We start from the raw sequence: 19,214 nt of genomic DNA on the forward strand, positions 1-19,214 counted from the left end.
ATGGAGTTCTTGTGCGAATATGATTTTGAAGTTCACTACATCAAAGGAAAGGAAAACATAGTTGTAGATGCTTTGAGTAGGAGACATCATGAGGTTTACACCATATCTATGGGCACGGATTTGAGAGACCATATACTACAACACTTGCCAGAGGATAGATGGTATGCAGAGGTTGGTCTGGTAATACGATCTCAGGTTACTCTAGAGGGGAAATATGTGGATTATTCTTTGGAGTCCGATGGACTGTTATGCCATAGAGGGCACATTTATGTACCTTCCTTTGGGGGATTGTGAGAGTTCATTGTCATGGAGGCTCATAGAGCTCCTTATGCAGCGCATCTTGGAGTTAAAAAGTTGCATGCTGACTTGAGGCAGTTATATCATTAGCCAGGAATGCGGCAGCTCATTGTTGAGATAGTAGCTTGATGTCTCGAGTGTTAGAGAGTAAAGGCAGAGCACCGCCATCCAGGTGGGTTGCTCCAGTCTCATGCTATACCAGAGTGGAAATGAGATACTATATCCATGGATTTCATCATTGGTCTTCCTATGTCTTCTCGTCACCATGATGCTATCTTGGTGGCAGTCAACAAGTTGACCAAAGTAGCTCACTTTTCACCAGTCCGTACTACATTCACAGCTCCAGCAGTAGCACAGGTGTTCTTACGAGACATTGTTAGACTTCATGGTGTACCCCGCAAGATTATTTCTGACAGGGATTCTCTTTTCACTTCTTCCTTTTGGAAGTCATTATAGGCAGCTATGGGCACTAAGCTCAATTTCAGTACAGCCTATCACCTAGAAATAGATGGTCAGACAAAGAGGGTCAATCAGGTGTTAGAGAATATGCTTCGCATGTACATCATGGATCATCAGACCCGATGGGAGGAGTATCTTCCCTTAGTGGAGTTTTCCTATAACAATGGGCATCACACTTCTTTGGGGATGCCACCCTATCAGGCATTATACGGCAGGCCTTGCAGGACGCCCTTGAGTGGGATCGTATAGAGGATAGAGTTGCTATTGGTCCTGAGATAGTTTGGGATATGGAACAATAGGTGGATTTGATTAGGCAGCATCTCAGAGAGGCTCAGGATAGACAGAAGAAATATGCTGATGCAAAGAGGATAGATCATAGCTACTTGGTTGGAGATAGAGTCTTCTTGAGAGTGCGACCGCATAAGAGTCCAATCCGTTATAGAAGGGGTTCTAAGCTCACACCTCACTTTGTAGGACCTTTTGAGATTCTTGAGAGGATAGGCCCAGTTGCCTACCATTTAGCATTGCCACCTAGCCTATCATGCATCCATGATGTGTTTCATGTATCAGTTTTGAGGAAATATATCTATGATGAGTCTCATATTTTAGATTGGGATGCCTTGTGGGTGGAGTCGGATGGGCAGCTAGCTTTGGAGCCCATTCACATTTTGGCACGCTGGACGCTGGCCCTTCGAGGTTGAGAGCTGGACCAGGTTAGGGTCCAGTGGGATTGTTATCATGAGGTTATGACTTCATGGGAGGACGCAGCACGTATGAGATCAGGGTACCCCCACCTCTTTGATGAACTCCAGGAGGAAGTTCATGCCTAGAGGGGGAGGGTGTGAGGCCTCACCTCGACTCAGTCTGACATTTCAGTGGTTTTTATATTGAGATTATTATGGATACTTTATTTTGATGCATTTTGGAATTTAGAACTTATATGATTTCAGGATTTGGATAGCATTGCTATATATTGATGATTTATTTATATGCTTTATGCGATAGAACACTACATGATTTTTGAATAAGATGAAATTGCGGTGATAAATGTCATTATTGAATTTGTAGGATTTTACTATGATAATAGAATTATGATGTATGTTTAAGTTTATGAGAATTAGGATGAATTGCTTATGTGAAATTGCTTGGATAAAAGATGTATTTAATTTGTTCAGATGTAAATTATATGCAAGTGATGATGTGTATTATTATTCCTTTGAATTATATTATATGTGGATATTTGAAAGTACTAATGTGTAAATTGAGATGCGCAGGAAGTTATCCATGTGACCATGGAAATATTACGGAGAACCAAACCTAGACCTATGTATGTTCATAAGCCAGGGGTTGTCTATTTGGAGAGACAACACCTCGTTTGTGTTGTATTTTATTCGTAACAGTATATGATGCATGTGTGTTAAGTGTTATTTAATTGATTGTGTCAAATCCACAAGAGATGATTTCATGTATTATATTGTAACAGTGTTTTCTTTGTGTCACTTGACATGTGTGGATTTAAGTTTGAATTTTTATTTTTGTCTGTTGGTGGGAAAGTGTTCAACTATAGCTTTTTCAATTAATGTAACGTGATGTCATAAATACCTTGGGTAAAGAATCTTTGGGGTGGTCAACATAGGTTTGACCCGAAAATAAACTTTAGAGGGGTTTAAAATGGGTTAAATGAGCACCTAGGGGTAGTTTAATAGGGTTTCCTAAAGCCCATAAGGTATACCTAAGGGTTAGGGGTAATTTTAGGCAAGTTTCTACTCCTAAGTGACCTTTTAGACACCCTAAAAATTGACTTTTCTGAGTTGTGCGAAAATTGAAATTAGAAGATTGAGCTTAGTTGTAAACTTTCCTTTTTGAATGAGAGTTCCCTTTCCCATTCTATCTTACCTTCCTCTTTAGTTTTTAGAAACTTGTGAGAACTCACACAATGAGCTTCTTAAGCAAGAATTTGAAAATTTGAGGGTAATCACCCACTCTCCATTTTTGGAGACAAGAGAAAATTGAAAGGAATAGAATAGTTTTCGAATAGAGAATTTTGGCTAAGGGTAGAAGGGGAAGAACCGTGGAATTGGGCAGCTGATCCTCAACAATACTAACCTACCTTTGGGTAGAATAAGGTTGGTTTCATTTTTCTTAAAATGGCTTCTTTTGCATGTTGTTCGAAAGTATGTTGTTGGAAGAAATTTGCTTCCTTGCATGTTTTTTTTTGAGAATTTCATTTGGTACTTTGTATTATATTTTGTATGTGTTTTTGGGAGTCTTCAAGACCTCTTACTCTTGGGAGAGAGGAGGATCTTGTGGGTGGTAGCAGTGACAACCCTTGAGTGAAAGACTCTCATTATGAGAGAGATCACAAGGGAATTTTGTGTGACCCTTGCTGCATGGCCTGTTTGTGCAATGGGGGTCATAAGGAGGGATATAAGGCTAGAATGCCTTGGGGGGCATAAGGAATAAGGGGTTGAAATTCTTGATGTATTTGTTGTGCCATGAGGTAGCTACATGTTTTTCCATACTTGCAGTTCTCCTTAGGGTATTGGTCCTCTACCACCCTTAAAAAGGTCATCACCAAAGTGTGGTGCAGTGTAGCCGGGATGGGAGTGTGTTTGTATTTGTGTGCAATCTGTCTTTTGTGTTTGCATGTTTGTTTCCCATCTAGGGCTTGGTTCTCTAAGCTCGGGGGTGGCTACTAGTTAGCCTAGGCTGGGAGGTGAGCACTCCATGATCATAGTTGTGATTCAATATGCAGGATTGTCGGGAGAAAAGAATAGGACAAGTGGAAGGTAGCAGGAGTTATTGTTGCAAAAATTTATTTTGCAATTGTAAATATTAGTTTTAAAAGGAGAAATATATCCTCATTCATTGAAATGAGAGGCTATTTGTAAAATGGAAATAAAAGACTTGAGGATATGTTATTTGTAATGCATAAAATATTATGTATTTTGCAGAAAAAATAAATGGTTTATTCTAAGATTTTGTTCTAGAGTTAAGGTTAAATTTTGTAGTCTTTAATATTTCTTGAAAAAAAAATGAGTTAAATTTGTTCTCTTCTTTATTGAAAAAGAAATAGAGTTGATTTTGCATGCATGCATGGGCTGGAAAATAAAGGCACTTTGGATTATACATGGAAATGTAAAAAGTATATAAATTAAATCTGTGATCTTACTTTGTCTGTGGTTTCATTTTAAATGTAGAAAAATAAAATCTATAAATAATATAATCATTTCTATAGTTAAGTTAATGAATTTTGTTGTGCTAGAATTAGTTAATTCTGTTTTTATTTTTCAGAAAATACATCTCTAACATTTAAGTAGTTGCGGTAGTTTTCTCTTTACAAGCCAGCCAATTTAATAAATGCAGAAAATAAAGATCTAACCCTATTATAGTTTTATTTAAATAACATCTATCCTTTCTGGTTGTTGGAAAATTTATTAAACATATACCTTGATAAAGTTGGAGTTAGATATTTATCTTAAATACTAGCAATATTTATTTTCAGAAATTGATATCTACAGTAAATAGATTTATTACTTTATTTCTTTTCCTACATTTGAAAATCAGAATCTTCCATGAATTTTGTTTTATTATAAGAAAAAAAAGAAGATAATAATATAGTTATATATAAATATATATAATTATATACATGCAGATTTCATGTATATACTTATATATACATATATATAAAACATATCATAAAATTTACCTGCGAAACAAATGTAGATATAAATATAAATATATATATACAAATATATATATATATAATATATATATATATATATTATATAATAAAAAAAAATAAAAATAAAGAATAAAATATTTATGGTGAGGGCCGCACAGGGCACACAGCCCCTGTGTGGGCTACGTCCAGCATGGAGGTCGCAGCCTCTGTGTGGGCTGCGGTACCCACAGGGGCCTGTGGCTCCCTGTGTGGGCCGCGCTCTGTGCCAGTGGCCGCAGCCACTGTGCGGGCCGTGACACACATAGCGGCCAAGCCCACTATGTGGGCTGCGACCCCCACAGTGGGTCGTCCCATTGGCAGCGCCCCCTCCGCCTCTACCATTTCGGCCGCCTCTCCCACATTCAGCCACCCACTGTTAAAATTGCCGCCGACCCTGTACAAAATGCCTGGCTCAAAAAATGGGGGTGTAAGAAAATTATAAACCCTAGCTGGGTAGGGCTAGGGTAGGGAGAGAAATAGATGTTACCAAAATAAAATAAAAGATAGAGCACTTAAATAATAGTAAAAGAATGTTAGGGTTTGCATGGTAGTTAAGTTTAAAGTTTTTTTAAAAAAGAAAGAAAGTATTTTTAGGATATATATATATGTGTGTGTGTGTGTGTGTGTGTGTGTGTGTGTGTGTGTGTGTGTGTGTGTGTGTGTGTGTGTGTGTGTGTGTGTGTGTGTGTGTGTGTATGTATGTATGTATGTATGTATAAGTTGGATACACCTTTACACATAGGGCCCCAATGTAAGAGATTAAGACAAATTTAGATTGGTATAAATAATTAAGTTTTATAAACTATAGTCGCCTTAATAAATATATGGGTTTGAAATGGGTTTTGAAAGCCATAAGGATTTTTTTTTAAAGGATGTTTTAAAAAATATATATATATATATATATAACAATATTTTCGAGATCTAAGCATATAGAACTTTTTTAATAAATGGGGTAGTATTAATTTTGGTTATGGGGCTATTTAATTTATAGGTGAGTATTCATATATATATATATATATATAGGGCCGCTTGTCAATTTAATTTAAAGCATTTTATACTTATTGATTTAAATAAATTTAGGTATTCATGAAATAAATATTAATAAAGTTAATATTTATTTTTAAATAGCTTGGATGTTTATGAACCAAATATTATGAAGTTGATATTTAATTATAAATTAAATAGATTGAGCGACAATAAGCTAGTCCATTTTAATCCGTATTTAATCTTAAATTATTTCCATTATTTAGGTTAGTAGATAAAGTTCATTCTAAACATAGTTAAGACCAAAACTGGTTAGTGCGTTTCATGTTAGCGAACTTATTGTTATTTAGTTGTTATTAAAAAAACAAAAAATTTGTTCCATTCTTGCCCTAAATTTTGGGCATGACAGGACATATGTCTCTCATTGTGTAAGTGGGCTTTGGTTTATTTATGTCCTCCATTTTCTTTTGTAAGTCCTTGATTTGTTGTTCCAAATTGTTCTCAGGTTGAGACTGACTTCTTGAACCATATGCCATACCTGAGGCATAGGGTGGAGGAGGAGCATGTTGCATACATGGATGGTATTGATCATACACATGTTCATATGGAGGGGGTCTATAGTGATGTTGCGTATAAGGACCACCTGGTATGGAGTCATAATGAGGAATGGAATATCTATTTTGTCCATGTATAGCATACTCTATAGGCATGTCATGAGTTTGTTCTAATGTGTTGCCCCCAAATTTGACATAGGGTTTCCTTGTGTCCAAATTTTGATCATGCCTTTGGATGTCTAGTTGCTTTGGTGGTTGGCCCTTAGCATTGGTATGTGATTGAGTATATTTTTCTACATAAGACTTCCATAATGGTCTGTGAAGGTGAGTATCATATGCTTGACTATGTGTATGTGGGACCTCAGGTTTTTGAAACAAAGATGAGGTGATTCAGGCACCATATGTGGTCCTCTATTGCCTCCACTATTAGGCCTCCTTTGGTCCATGTTGAGGTGAGGTTGTTGCAAAGGTCGATTTTCCATTATTTGAGACATGTCAAAATCATGAGGGATCTTGGCTCCACTTTGTGCCATCACTTGTAAGAAGTATTGTCTATCTCTCCTCATTATTTCCTCAACCAATCGATTAAAACAGGGATCCATAATGGTGTCTTCCACTTTTGCTGAATGTACTGAAAATTTGTCCATATTGTCATTGTGCGTATCATTGTTGTTTGTAGTGTCCATGTGCTCAACATTTGGAATGTTTCTATAAGCATCCATGTCAGGTAATGTAGTATGATCAGAATTGAAAAAGACATCATTGTCATACTCATAGGCACTCATGTTTGCGGACTCTTGAGCCTCTTTAGTTTCTCTCCTAGATTTTTGGGAATAGGTTTCAACCATGAACTAGGTCTTTACCAAGATGTGAGAGACTAGATGAAAATGGAAAGATATGAAAGACCAAGAGTTGGATGGAATGTAAATGAATCTGAAGTGTACTTGTAATGTCCAAAGTGTAAGACCAAGTATGTATGTAGTAGAGTAGGTGTGGCTTCCAAAGAGATGATAGTTTCTCTTGATAAGGTAAGTTGACCTTGACTCTAAGTAAGACCAAATGAGACCCAAAGGTGATAGACCTTGATGAGGGACCACTCAACAAAATGTTGTTGTATGTAATGTGTTGACAAAGTAAGATGAGGACAAGCAAGTGACTTTTTGACTCAAGTCTAGACAAATGTGAATGTAATGTAAGGTGTAAAGCAATGATGGACTTTGTGAGACCCAAAGACAGGTTGAATTCTAGATGAAAACCTGAAAAGATAACTTAGGAAGCTCAAGAATTCTAAAACTGATTGCTCTTGTTTGTTGGACTGTAAATTTTTCCAATTTGTGAAGTTGTTTTGTTGTGACCAAATCTAAATTTTTGACTATTTTTCATGACAAGAGGACACAATTTTGATGAGGACTCAATGTTTGCGAGTGTTTAGACTCAAAATGACTCAAAAGAAAGTGTGTTGTTTGATGTAAAATTGTTTTGCATACACTTGAAGACACAAAAGACACAATGTTTTAATTTTTGGTCTTGAATGTTTGATTGTTCAAAATAAGACAAGCACAATTCTTATGGCTGGCTAGGACAATAGTTGTTGATCCCACATGGGGTTTCCCCCAAGGTTACACTATTCAGAGTGGATACTTAGATGCTTGACCCCACTGGCTCCACCCTCGACACTCACTTCTCAAGGCAGCCAAGCATCAGTCCCCATGAAAACTCCTTGTGGAGAACTTTGTATCTCTACTAAGAATCGTATGTGTGTGGGTCGCTCTAGAGGTCTGACCTCCTGACCCAACAACTAGAAGGATTTTGGCTTCTAAAACAAAAAGGTACTAGTAAGGGTATCTGCTCATGTGGCCATACATGCGGCACTTTCAGCTCTATAAATATAGAAGGCTCCCAGCCTGTAGGGGTTATGCCCTACAAATGATCAAATAAATTTGATCAAACGGGTTTAGCACACGTTATCCATAGTTTTCACCATGGATACAGTTGTTTATAGTGGTTCAAAAGAGGTGGGTTTTCCTCGCTACCACTTGGGTCGTTCTCTCCTCACTAGTAGTCCTAATGATCACACGGGGAGACAGGCCCTCTAGAGATTAAACAAAAAGAGCCTATTGCTCAAGACACAAAAGACAATGGTTCAATTTTAGTGCACCAATTGAAGTGTTTGCTAGTCTATGAAAAAAAGGCACACAATAAAGATCAAAAACCCTTGCCAAGGTCCTGCAACAAATATTTATTAGTAGTTTGGATTGTTTCAAATGATCACCCCTTCCTGCAAGCACACAAGTTAGGTAAATTTTAGATCCAAAAGACTTTGTGAAATAGGGGCCTTCGACAAAATGATTTTTCTTTCAAGACAAGCTGCACCAATTTTGTTAGCTAGATCTGAAGATGTTAGCTCAAAATAAACCAGATTTGAAAATCCGAATGACAAAAAACCGAATCAAAGAAACCCAAAATGTAACAACTTCACACAGACGTTATCAAAAACACAAATGCTATATACCTTTTTAGATGTGCTTAGATTCGACACAGACATGGCTCCAGAACACAGACGTGGCTCCTAGATGCAGACGCACCTGAAGACTTCACAGATGCGACTAGGGAACACAGACATGTTTCCCAGAATCTGTAAAAAAATAAAATGCTGTCGAAGATGCAAACGCGATTCCAGATGTCACAGACGCGACAAAAAATCAAAAACGCGGTCTGAAAGCACACAGACGCAAAAATATCAAAATGTTGTCAGAAATGTCAGATCTGCAACTTCAAAACACAAAATCTACAACAAGATGTTAAATACAAAAGGGACAAGAGTCCCACTAGGTGTGCCAAAATGTATATGGTGAAAGTGGAAACAAAATTATTGAAAGACTAAATGAATTCAAGCACAAAATCCTAGCCTAACAACAACAAAGATCCACCATAACATATGAAGATTATCTAAGACAATGCAAATCAAATGAAATCACAAAGATTATACCATCACATGTCCAATAGGGTTTTGAATCTCCATTCTTCCTATCTCCATTGATCTTGCTTGATATATTTGCTCTTAGATTTTATATATGCACAAGAGCTCAACAAAGACCGGAAATGTGGTTGCAAGTAGGATCGCATATGAAAGTTCAAAAGCATAGTGTAGTCGAGTCGTAAGTGGGGGTTGATAATGAAGGAAACATCTCCTTATATAGAAGACACTATATGAAAATGAAGGGATAAGATTGAGAGGTGTAAAAGATAAATGGTCGGCTATGATTAGAGGGTAGGTAGAAGAAATAATAAAATAATGAGAGGGTAGGTAGTGTATGAATTAAGAGATGAATGACATGTGTCATAGGCAGAAAAGGTTAATGAATTAATTAAATAAATAAAGATTTATTTAATTAATAGAAGAAGTGAGATCAATTAAATAAATAAAATATTTATTTAATTTAGAAAAAAGATAATTTAAATAAATAAATGTATTTCTTTAAATGAGAAATAAGGCTAGAAGAGGATAAATGAATTAATTAAATAAATAAAGATTTATTTAATTAATAGAAGAATTAGGCTTAGATAATTAAATAAATAAAAATATTTATTTAATTAGACATGACAATTTTAGGTGTCTACAGTACCTATCATAGGTAGTTCTCTTGAATCCATGGCTTGCATTATCCTCACTGGCATGCCATTATTTGAGGCCCCATAATCAATCATACAATTCTTTAAGACTCCTTCATTTATGATAACACTCAGAAAGAAAGGGTCCACATTATCAGGGCTCTCACCTATTGTGTCTTCAAGATAAATTTGGGGAATATGAGAAACCATTCCCTCTAACTCCTTATCCTTTGTCTCATTTTTATTCACTCGTTCCTTTATATTATGAGAAACATTCTCATGTTGAATCTCAGCAGAAGAAGAAACACCCATGACCCAGGCCATGGCTTTCTCTTTATGCTCTTCAATTCTTAGTATTTCTTGTAAAGGGAATTTAACTATAATCTGAGAAAGCAACTAAAGCATATCAACAGGTGTGTAAACTGGCAATTCAAGAGACATACTTGATTTTTATTCATGTTTCTTTGGTTTTTTTCTTTAAACATTTTGTTTTTGCTTCATGTCCTCTCTAGCAGATGCAACAAATTTTTCAACTATCTTTGTCTTCACCTTAGGTGATTTTTTTTCCTCACTAGGATTTATAATTTCATCTTTCTTAGGCCATTCTTTCTTCTTGACCTCCTTGATCTTGATAGCATCCTTCCTTAGCTTATCCTCCTTGACCTCCTTGCCTTTATTTTTTAACTCTTTAATAAATAGACCAGAAGGCTTGCCCTGGTCTTCACCAATTGTTTTGTTTGTCAACTGATAATTACTTTTAACTTGAGCTACCATAGCAATTGTTATTTGGGAAATCTCTTCATCTGAAGGTCTTCTCAAGGATACAAAATCTTCTCCTTGTTCAACATTACACATTTGATCATCAACACATAACTCATCATCAGAAAAAAACTTATTGATGGTATGATTCTGTTATCTACCTCTGTTGATCTACATCTAGATCCTGAGTCTCGATATCAAAAAAATATTCTACCCCTCCAAGGTAAGAAGTAGTCATGAGACAATCAACATTATCATCCTCAAAGCTTTCTTCTTCTTCTTCTTCATGTAACTCATATTTGGCAGAAATAAACTGTGCAACAACACAATATTCGGGTGAGTAGGGTGATTGACAAACAACACACCAAGGTGTATTCTCAACAACATTCACTGTGTATTTTTGAAATGGATCAGGAGTTTGATGCTCTTGCTTATTCTTTTGCTGCTGAATTGGTTTGCCATCTGTCCAATTTGTGTTGTAAGGATAATCCTGCAATCTTGGGGGTCTATTAAAATGATTAAATTGTGGCTTTTCTAGTATAGAGCCTATCTCATGTATAACTTCATCAAATATAAAGTAAACTAGGAATGAAAGGGAAAAGCATGAATCCCTATCCTAATCAGAATTCAAACAAACAAGCAATGAAATAACATAGAAGCAAGGAACATGAATATAATATAAATTAATCAATCCTTCCTATTCCTAGACTGTGTATAACTTCCATTGCTCTTCTCCTCTTTGTGATATGGTGGCTCTCAGATATCGCACTGACAACCTAAAATTGACACAAAGATTCAAAGTTCATGATTCATCGTAATTGTTGAAAATGGAGATTGAATGCTCAATTTATAGATAATTGGAGAGGATTGATCGAAAGATAGAACAAATTTGTCACAACCCTCCTTTATCACTTTTTTTGATTTAAAATACAAAACTTTATTTATACTCTTTTGGATGGATTATTGAATGAATATTGTAAGGGAATAAAATTAATAAACCACACACACATGGAAAATGCATATATATTTTAATTAGTTATTTAATTTCCCTCACCCAAATTAAGGCACATGTTGTAGGAGGAATAAGAAGCTTCTAGAGGCTTCTCCACCTCCTTGCATGTAACTCCTCCCACTAAGCCCAATTAATTTGCATGGAGGCCAAATTAGGAGAGAATCTCTTTTTTTTCAATTAATAATTAGGTAGTGGGAATTTGAAATTTCTTTTATAAAATAGGTACAAGTTTCAAAAGAAAAGTTAGCTATTCCATAAGAAATTCTGCAATTTCTCCTTTGTAGTCCATTTTTCATTGCAGCCAAGGTTTTGTTGGGAGGATTTCTCTTCAATTTGGAGGATCAAGGAAGACTCTACACCATTTTGCAAGCATCCAGGTTCCTTCAAGCTTAGTTTTGTGCATCTTATTCTTGTTGTAGATTAGATTAGATTAAAATATTTTATGAAAATGAAATTCATTTGTGAAATTAGTTTTCAGACTTTTATAAGAATTAGATTAAAATGTTGATAAAAAAGTAAAATAAATTGTTGATTCATTGTTTCAGATTTTGATAAAATTTAGTTTCAGATTTTGGAGTAGATTAAAATGTTTGATAAAAAGAAAAATAAATTGTTGATTCATTGTTTCAAATTTTTGATAAAATTTAGTTTCAGATTTTGGAATAGAATAAAATGTTTGAAAAAAAAAAGTAGAACAAATTGTTGATTATTAATTTCAGATTCTTGATAAAAAGGAAGTAGATTAAATTTGCTTGATAAGAATTAGATTCACTGTTTTTAAAAATTTAGATCCAGATTTAAATTGTCCCTCTTATTAAATTTTAGATTGATTCTTGCTAATTGTTATCTAAATCTCATTTTCATTGTGATTATCTCCTCTGTATCTGGTTTTATAAATTTTCTGAAGAACAGAAAAGAAATTATTTGAAAACAAGGATAAACTTCACTACAATTTTTCTCTCTGTAATCATTTAATGTGTATTCTTATTATTATTTTCTTTTTGAAAACTCTCTGTGGATTGAACAGAGAGCTCACTGAAAATACCAGTTGAATAAATCCTCCTGGACTCTGAGAATAAATCCTGGAAACAAACAAATTTCCTGAGAAGACTGAGAATAACTCCCTTCCTGTAATGGCTGGATAAATCTCTCTCCCTCTCTCTCTGTGTGAATAAGATAAATATATAATAAAAGTCTGGATTCTGTAAAGAGACAAAATCAAGAAAAACTCAATTATTTACCTGATCTTACCTTCTTAAATAAATTATCCTTTGTAAAGAAATTTGAAACCATTTATATATATATATATATATATAAATTCCAACGTTAATTCACAAACATTAATGTCATAACGTCAATTATCGCATTCACTACCGTGTTCAGCACAGACCCCGAGAATAACCATACGAACGCAGAATGGCGTTACCGTAAACCGGCAGGGTTAGTGGTACCCCCCCACTACCCTGCGGTCACTGCAAGTGGCCGCAGGGGAGTGGAGGGGACCACGTGGCCCCGTCAACCCCTACGGGCCTGCACATGCAGGACCGCAGGGAGTGACGGGACCCGTGGTCCCCACCCCCGGTTCTATATATAAACAATTAAAACAAGGTTCGGCCATGGGGAAATTTCGATGGAAGGTTTAAATGTTGGTTTAAAATTTAAGTTATTTTGTGTATCGTTTTAAATTAAAGTTAAATTAAATTTTTTGTTATGTATATTTGTTTAGTTAAATTTAATTTCCTTAAAATTAACAAAAGTTGAATTCAATGTATTATTTCAATTCCTTAGAGAAATGAATGGATTATTTGACCCATGATTTTGGAGAAAAGTAAAGTCTCATTATTATTCAATTTGGTCACTCATTTTGTAACCTTATAACTAATTAAGTCTTGCGATAAGAGAAAACATTTCTACATTTTGTATGTAAATGACGTTACTTTTGCATGGCAATATGATTATTTCGTATCCCTTATTTTCATGCAATTACTCACAATTATCATTACCATGCCAATATATATACTCATTTTTTTTTTATTATTTTGGATGAATCATGGTGGGTTATTACAAAATTGATCAAGAGGTGGAACTCAGGTGAGCTCACATGTTGATTGATAGTTGAATTGCTGATTTGGAGGTGAAACAAAACAGATTGAATAGATTAATTGAGTCAACTGATTGAGAAAAAGCTAATTGAAAGATGAAAAAGAGTGATTGGAGGAAATAAAGAGGAGGAAATAGTTAACTGATTGAAATCTTATTGAGAGCTTTATTTAGAAAAAGCTAACTAAAAGATGGAAATAGGAATTGAAGAGATAATTGATTTAATTAATTAATTGATTGAATTAATTAATTTAGCATGTGCTTGAACTTTGAATTGGATTTTCAATTTAATCTTTGAATGACATTTAATTCAAATATTAAAATTATTTTAAATTCAATTTGTTATTTTAATATATTTAGAACTTGACTTTGATTTTCAATTTGATTTTTGAAATCATGCACATGTATTTGAAGCTGGAAGAAATTAGAAGAATTTGAATTTGAATGAAATTAGAAGAATTATGAAATTAGAAGAAATAAGATTAGTTAATTAAATAATTTAAAGAAATTATTTAATTATTTAGAAATGGATTTTAATTAAATAATAAAGATTATTTAAATTAAAGGAATTAAAATCACAATTAATTAAATAATAAATATTTAATTAATATTTAGAAAAGGGTTAATGATTAATTGAATAGAGATAGAAATTGAAAAAGAATTTATTTAAATAATGAAGGTTATTTAAAGTGAGGGATTAATAATCATAATTAATTAAATAATAAATATTTAATTAACATTAGAAAATGGTTTAAATGATGATAGAATTAAAATTGGAATAATTAGTAAGATTATGAAGAAATATGAAATTAGAAGAATAAGATTAATTAACTTAGTTAAATAATTAAAGAATTATTTAACTAATTGCACGAATAATTAGTACATGATTAATGAGACATTTTTAGGTGTCTACATTTGCCCCTCTTTGAGACAATCTCAAAACGACATTGTTTCAAAGAAAATGAATAATTTTCTACCTCATTATGCCTTGGTACCACTGTATAGTGTAAATATGCCCCCTTGAGAGATTGTTTGTGCATTAAAGATATGAATGATCTCTCGAAAAAAGAAGAATGTGAGATGAAAGATAGAAGAATGGTTAGTTGATTAGAGATAGAGATAGGTGATGTGAAGATTACAATGAGATAGAATATGAGAGAATGAACCTTAGAATGAAAGGTGAAAATTAGAAGCAATTGAAGATGATTGATATGAGAAGATAGATTGAAAATGATTTAGAAAGAGATGTTGAGAAAAGAATCAACAAACTAGCAATAAGCAAATGAGATGAAGTGGGAATGATTGATTCACGAACTTGTGTCATTATTTATTTGCATGAGATTTAATTCAAATATGGAATTTATTTTAAATTCAATTTGTTATTTGAATATATTTAGAACTTGACTTTGATTTTCAATTTTATTTTTGAAATCATGCACATGTATTTGAAACTGGAAGAAATTAGAAGAATTTGAATTTGAAGGAAATTAGAAGAAATAAGATTAGTTAAATAAATAATTTAAAGAAACTATTTAATTATTTAGAAATGGATTTTAATTAAATAATAAAGACTATTTAAATTAAAGGAATTAAAATCATAATTAATTAAATAATAAATATTTAGTTAACATCTAGAAAAGGGTTAATGATTAATTGGATAGAGATAGAAATAGAAAATGAATTTATTTAAATAATAAAGATTATTTAAATTGGGGAATTAATCAGAATTAATTAAATAATAAATATTTAATTAACATTAGAAAAATGGTTAAAATGATTAAATGATGACATAATTGAAATAGAAATAACTAGTAAGATTTTGAGGAAATATGAAATTAGAAGAATAAGATTAATTAGCTTCATTAAATAATTAAATAATTATTTAACTAATTAGAGGAATAATTAGTACATGATCAATGAGACATTTTTAGGTGTCTACAGAACCCTTATCATTCTTTACCACAATCAATTTTAGATCATTCAAGGTATTAAGTACCTTGTCCCATTTGTCTTCCTCTTCAGGTTTTGACCCTAAAGATTTCTCAACTCTATCCTTTGCACTCTTAGAGAATCTGGGATCCTCTCTTCTTCCAAGCTTACCTGCAGCTCTTATATTTCCTTCCACGTTTATGGCTATCCTAAATGCATCTCTAAGACTTTGAGGATCTTTATTTCAAAGGATATACGCCATTTTTGCATCAAATGCATTCATATATGTAGTTAGACAAACCTTAAAACTTGAAACTTGAAATAACTTATGCATAGCCTTTTGAAATATGATTGAAAGCCGATTGAGAGCTTTATTTAGAAAAAAACTAACTAAAAGATGGAAATAGGAATTGAAGAGATAATTGATTTAATTAATTAATTGATTGAATTAATTAATTTATCACGTGCTTGAACTTTGACTTGGATTTTGAATTTAATCTTTGCATGAGATTTAATTCAAATATTGAATTTATTTTAAATTCAATTTGTTATTAAAATAAATTTGATTTTTGAAATCATGCACATGTATTTGAAACTGGAATAAATTAGAAGAATTTGAATTTGAATGAAATTAGAAGAATTATGAAATTAAATGAAATTAGAAGAAATAAGATTACTTAATTAAATAATTTAAAGGAACTACTTAATTATTTAGAAATGGACTTTAATTAAATTATAAAGACTATTTAAATTAAAGGAATTAATATTTAGAAAAGGGTTAATGATTAATTGAATAGAGATAGAAATTGAAAATGAATTTATTTAAATAATAAAGATTATTTAAATTGGGGAATTAATCAGAATTAATTAAATAATAAACATTAAATTAACATTAGAAAATGGTTAAAATGATTAAATGATGACATAATTTAAATAGAAATAATTAGTAAGATTATGAGGAAATATGAAATTAGAAGAGTAAGATTAATTAGCTTAATTAAATAATTAAATAATTATTTAACTAATTAGAGGAATAATTAGTACATGATCAATGAGACATTTTTAGGTGTCTACATTTGCCCCTGTTTGAGACAAAGTCGGAACGATGTTGTTTCAAAGAAAACAAAAAAATTATGCCCCAGTATGCCTTGGTACCACTATATAGTGTAAATATGCCCCCTTGAGAGATTGTTTGTGCATTAAAGATATGAATGATCTCTAAAAAAAAAAAGAATGTCAGATGAAAGATAGAAGAATGGTTAGTTGATTAGAGATAGAGATAGGTGATGTGAAGATGACATTGAGATAGAATATGAGAGAATGAACCTTAGAATGAAATAGAATGAAAGATGAGAATTAGAAGCAATTGAAGATGATTGATATGAGATAATAGATTGAAAATTATTTACAAAAAGAATATGAGAAGAGAATCAACAAACTAGCAATAAGCAAATGTGATGAAGTGGGAATGATTGATTCACAAACTTGTGTCATTATTTATTGCACAATATATATTCATCACTAAGCCTTATTATGGAAAAATGGAGCTTAGCACATTAGGGTATAAGGAACCAAGATGTAAAGACATCTCATTGAAAAAACAAACACGTAGCAGACAAGGATTTAACCCTCCATTCTGGGAAATACACTAGGGGTCGAGGTATGTGTGGCATTCACTAGCTGAATGCTCCTATCATAGACACCCACTAGAGCAATTTCCCTAGAACTTCATTGGTTCACACCACAAACAACAAACAAAAGAAAAAGATAATGGACATCATGGCTCCTCTAGTCACTTTTCGACATCCTTGAGTAGCATAGGAACACAATCTGTTGCCAAATGATAAAAGATGAAGACTAACCCAGACAAAATTTAGCAGCTATACTGACCTTGTGCCTTTGTTCTCAGTTGTTTGATGTGACAGTTGATAATGCTCAATCTCATAAAGTTGCAGACCTTGTTTAAGACTGACTTGTCTGATTTCAAGTATATCCTCTTCTGTTTAAGACAAGATATTGATCACTTGATATGGATATGATACGATTGATAAGATAGTTTGATCACTTGATTACAAATGTTTGACTAGATAGTCATATCCTTTGTTAACTTTGTGCGAAGCATTTGCTGGATATCTTCTAGGGTATTTGATTCTTGCAAGACATTTTATTGCAAGTTTTTTAATTAATTCTTGATTTTTTTTGTATTTTATGGATCAATATTTGAATTTTTTCGTATTTTATGGATCAATATTTGAATGTTTTTGGTTGATTTTGTGGATTGATATCTGAATGTTTTTGGTTGACTTTTTCTAGGACATTTTTCACTATTTTTGGTTTTTTTTGAGTATTTTCCAATGTTTTTGTTATTTTGTGTTTTCTCAATGTTTTTGGTATTTGATGTTTTTCACTGTTTTTTCTTTTTTGATTTTTGTAGGACTTTATTTGATTTTTTAGTATTTTTTTAGTTATGCCCCCAGTGTGCAAACCTATGTGACATGATGATTTGTAGAATGCATGTGGAGAATATGAATTTTTGTCATGACCTATGTTAATGCAATATGCATGATGAAGATGCATTTCCTATTTGAACAAGGATGACTGTGTTTGTTTAGCATTTCGTAATACATCAATTGAATTGGAGGTACACAACATTTCATAGATAAGCAGTCAATTGATCCTTAAATTCCCTTGGAACATCCAGATTAACACACTTAGTGACTAGGATTTACAAATGGAGACGCAGAAAACTTCCCCATTGGTTCTTGAAACTTTGATCTTCTTTTGCCCATGTGTGTGCAAATGAGTTAATTCCCGCTCTTATATTCACTAAAGATCCTTAGCATCCTATATGACTATCTACATGAATTATTCTAACTTCAAAAGCATCCCGAATAGAGCCTTGCTGCCAGCAAGCTTTTAGAGCTCCGACGAGGTTATCGATTGTAATTTATCAAATATTGCTCCATTGCCAGCAGACATTCATAGCCCTGATGGAGTTATCTGCATGTTCCCATAGTTAAGATTTTTTGTCGCACTTTGTATGCATGATATTTCCGTTATATATCATTTCTCTTTTGCCTTGAGATGGATATTTGGCATAGCACTTTTTTTTCCTTTTCTTGCCTTGAGTTGTAAGTAATGAAACCTAATTAGGTGTGATAATTATAGCGGCGCTGAAGTAGATTTTATATTTTTCACTAGTCATATGATCAACTAGGTGCCTAGAATGAATTAGAGATTTTGTTAATGTGTGAGATATAACAATTGATAGATTTTGGGTTAACAAGTCTCAAATAGTGAAATCACTACCCAATCATAAGTAAAGCATCATCACAGGGTAATGTTGAAAATGAATGACCTTAGGACCTCAAAGACTTCATGTTTGAATATCTAAGAAAGGAGATGACCCTTGTTTCTCTTGAATACAAACAGATGGTAAACTTGGACAATTGCCTTGTTTTATTGATGTTGATATATGCTAATGCAGAAATTTTGCAAATGTGATGCATTTGAAAAAGAAGCTATATGTGATGCAGTGCTTTGAATAAAAATGATATGCAATGTGGAAAGAAAAACCTAAACTAACCCATCCCTTAGATATAATATCATTTAAGGTGCATGTTGTTCATAGCATTAGAAAGTTATGTGTAGGTAGTTCATTGGTATTTGTTTGAAGAGTTGGATATAGATGTCTTTTCCAATAGGATATAAGGACTTAGCTAAGTGTACATGTTTAGTATCTCCAATGTTGATTTCTTTATTTTTTGGATTGTGTGGATCATCA

Source organism: Cryptomeria japonica, chromosome 1 (assembly GCF_030272615.1).
Source record: "Cryptomeria japonica chromosome 1, Sugi_1.0, whole genome shotgun sequence".
In the NCBI taxonomy this organism is placed as follows: Eukaryota; Viridiplantae; Streptophyta; class Pinopsida; order Cupressales; family Cupressaceae; genus Cryptomeria; species Cryptomeria japonica.